Genomic DNA, 4,459 nt, shown 5'->3' with positions numbered 1-4,459 from the left:
AACGCACGTCTCCCGTGGTATGACAGCCAGTGCAAATGACAGCTACTGCCTGCCTTTTTTTGCCATACCCAACGTTTGGTAATTATTTATATTTCTAAGAATAAGCCATGAGTTCGCGATTAGCTATGAAAGGAAATTGGCAACGTTATACGAATCGTGTTGCATTAGTATTATTTAATGAGAAAAAAGTGGTCTAGTTACACTGTTATATTCTGCTTCGCGTCTTTTCTCCCATATGCTTTGTGCAACACACTCATATAAATGCATACTTCTTTGCAGTTTGCATAGGATTCCGTTAATAAACGCAACTGAAGTGAATTCATTTCCCACCGCCTTTTACATTCAACTGCACCGGCAAAACCTCATCAGACGGCTTCCTCGTTGGTCGCATCAGTGAATGCTCCCGGTTTTAATTACTGCTATAAAATTTATTTACGCTTTCATCACTCTTTCCGTTCTCCTGCCGACGACAAAAAGCCACACAACCCGCACACACACACACATACCCTCGTATCCTTCCGCTTTCCCAATCGTCTGCTATTTGAGCGCCGCCCTTGGCTTCGTAATCATCATCGCTGTCGTTTCGTCCGTCTGATTAGTAACGATATCATGCTGTGTTTAAAGTATCGTGTTGCCTGTCGTGCTCGTGAGAAGTTGCTCATTAGACGTTAGCAATAAGCTCAACTCGATGATTGGAGCTGACATGCGAGGACAAAAGGGTATGGTTAATTTCTTCAGCGTTTTACTGAAGTCGCTTTTTCGTTTTTTTCGTTTTTCTCGTGTTTTTGGTCCCTCTCTGCTGGGGAATATGGTGCAATAAATCAACTCAATCAATATTACCCTCCTATATTTCATTAAGACAAAATGAAACTACGTCAACATTTGCTCGATATTATTTCGTCTCAACAATTTTTTCTTCTTCCTGTCAATCAACAGTGTTTGAAAGGAAATCGAGAGCTTTACTTCCTTTCGCGCAACAGCCTTCCATTCGCCCAACATCAGCGATTTCCTATCACACCGCCCCTTCAATTTGATAAGTGAATGGTGTGTTTCCGGTGACGCATTGCAAACATCCGGGTGGCTTCCTCTGTTTTGTTTCAAACAATCTGCTCCTCTAACGAACCGCTGGCGTGGTGCGTCGCTACACGCCTACTGCAAAACGATAAAGTTTTCACATTTATTATTCAACGTCCATAAGCATGATGAATTATTGCCATTAAGGAGCGAAATATTGTTTTATTGCACGGGATTCACACATTTTTATCGAATCTGAGATGGATCAATTTGGGTGTAATATGTTATCAATATATATTTTAAAAACAAATCATTCTCCACACAAAACAACATATTATTAAATATGATTGACACTATTATTTTTGTATGAGGAATTTGAAAATTTTTGTGCTCATTAATTTTGGAACATGCGTTGGAAAAAACAACTCTTACTAAATTATTATATTTTTTTTATTTATGAACTTATACAAATCACCAGGCGTCTCCATCATAATCAGGTGTCTCCATTACGACCAGGCGTCTCCATTATGACCAAGCGCCTCCATCTGTACAAAGGGACTCCACTGAAATTAATTACAAACCAAATAATAATGATAATTAATCGGGAATTTTTGAGACTGTCGTGAACAAAATATCTTTTCCAACATCCTTCTTAAAACGATAGAAAGCATAGCACCCAAACCCAAACAACCCAAACTACAGCACATTTACCAACCACAATCACGTTGTGGAGTGCTGTCACTCAGTAACATCTTGACGCACACAATCTAATCGATAGCTTATATCACATTCATTGAGATGTTTTGCTTTCCGAGGTGCCAAGAGGATTGATACTATCTGTTTTCATTCCCTTGTGTTTCCTTTATCTGTCAGACTTATCTCGGGAATGGTTTATTTTTTTATTCGCTCTTACCGACACAGCTTGTTTCGCATCTTGCTGTGGTGTGTTTGCTTATGAGTCTGTTTTTTTTGCCGAGTTAAAAGAAGATACGCAAAAGAACGGACCATTTCCATTCTCACGACATTATTCGTCTTCTACACCGTTTCGACAAACAAGCGATTTCCGACTATACTCAAGCGATTTCGGGATGGCTTGCTATCGGCCTTATATCGATCGGTTGTAACTGCGAACACGGGAATAGCGCACCACGATGATGACACCATCATCCGTCGAGAGTGCCCACTTTCTCGCACAATAATGGCACAGCTGTCAACGGGACGTATTCCAACCACCCTGCCCCCAGGGGAGGGAATTTCCGAGCTGTGTTTGCCGGATGAAGCGGTACAATTCCATTGCAAACCCAAATCACGATGCCCGAAAACTGATGACGCGTTGAAACCAATTAAGCATATCGATCGTGCGAAGATAGCATCTAAGCCTTTAAATGTACTTTTTACTTGCTGATTGTTGTGAATTTTCCTGGAACGTTTTCACAGGTTGTTTTCCATCGGTACAAATTCAACCATGATAATAGAGCTTGTAGCACTTATATCTCTATTGTGAATACTCTCTCCTACTTGTTATTCGATCCATTCACGCTCATTATCACTTCATTATTATGGTCACGTAGTGTATTCGATGTGAGAAAAATGAACCATTCATGTGATTAATGCACGTAATGCACATCTCGTTTTGTTCATTTCATACGTATGTTTCGTCGTTTTTCTTTTATTTTTCTTTTTTTGTACATCTACCCTTGATTGTAGGGATAATCAACTTTTAGTACAAAGTGTCTATGTATTACCAATCATTCCCTCTTTAACAACTGAGCTGAAACAACTGAAGGAAACTAACCCAAAATAAGACACACAAAAACTAAACACACAGTCAAATTACCGTAACATTAATAAGGAAGCTCACGGCAATAGAGGGGTGAAGGAGAACAAGCCAAACTCAACTATCAAGCAAAAACCATTCCGAAAGAACCCTACTTTTGCCTGCTTCCCATAGTCTTTGATGCGCCTTAACGATAATGTGGCCTAATGATAATGCTTGGGACGATTACGGTCGCTTTTTTTTGGTACAGTGTGGACCTATTTACATTCTGATTCTGTTCGAAAGTGTTACAGCTATCGCTAAAGAAAGAAAAGCTGTGGCAAATTAGCTCTTGGATTGATTGCACGCTCATATTATTTGATGGTAGCAAAAATGAAGTCATTCTACTTATTATACTCCCTTCATGTCAGTTTCCTTCTAAGCAAACCGAATCCCAACGCAACTGAATCGATATGCTCTGGGCCACTGCTTTAAAATTACACCTAATAATGATGAACAACATTATCTATTTCACTCAATCAAGCCATACCAAAACCACCGCACCAACAAACCATGGAGTGTTCACTCCAGGGAATTCTGTATCCGTGGCTGAAAACTGTATAAATGAATGCTCTCATCTGCCAGTGGCAGATCGAGATACTATTTTAGTTCAATTCGCCACCATCGACCTCACCCCATCGACAGTTCGGTACGGCAACAGTAAATCTCTCAACAAAGGGCAATTAACTCAATTGAGACCATTAATCAAACCTAATGAACTTTTCCGACAATTTACGATCACCCGCGATGCCCACGTGCTGCAACGTTTAAGTTGATAATGATTTGATATATCTATTGCTGCTGCTGTTATTTTGTATGTTTTTAGTAGCTTTTGAGAGTGGAGAATGTGGAGACAACAATTTGAGATGACTGAGATTGACATATATCAGAAGCTTTTCACATTAATAGAGAAAAGTTTGAGAATTTCCTTCAATTTATGGAAGCAACGAAAAATATAATTTGAAGTATTAGCAGTATTGTGATTTCAACTAATATCTTCGGTATTTTAGTATTGCTCTATTCAAGCATCTCCACTTAAAATGTTTTAAGAAATCTTATACCATTTTAATATCTCACACAAAATACATTAAATCTTACCCACCTACCAATCGAATAAATCAAATTTTCCTAATCTCAACCAACCACCACCAAATTCATACCAAATTCTCCACAACAAACCAAAATGACACTTGTTGACACGTTGACGCTCGCCACCGCTCGCAGGCACGTGCACAGACTGCACAACATCAAGCGCAACGCTTAGACGGTCCATTGTTATTGTTTGCTGGCCATTTGTTACCTTTTTTTGTAGTTGTTGTTCCCTGCTGTCCGCTTACACGCGGTAAATCCAGCGCAGTACAAAACAGTTTGCCCCCCCAAAACGTATGCTAGCCCCACATACGTAAGCGAACGACCAAACAAAATGAAACTAATTAAAGCGAAGCAACAAACGACGCACAGCACGTTTGGGACTACGAACAAGAACGGAAAACACAACACACCAAAACGGTGCTGCGTCGACTCGGCTGAGCACCGTGTACTAAAAGCGGCCGCTCGTTGGTGAGTGACCGAACGCTTTCCTTCGCTCAGCATCAACATCATCCAAAAGCATCCGTCCGAGCTGGCGGC

The sequence above is a fragment of the Anopheles coluzzii genome, chromosome 3 (genome assembly GCF_943734685.1).
Source record: "Anopheles coluzzii chromosome 3, AcolN3, whole genome shotgun sequence".
Lineage (NCBI taxonomy): Eukaryota > Metazoa > Arthropoda > Insecta > Diptera > Culicidae > Anopheles > Anopheles coluzzii.
Note: the sequence above shows the minus strand (reverse complement) of the source record.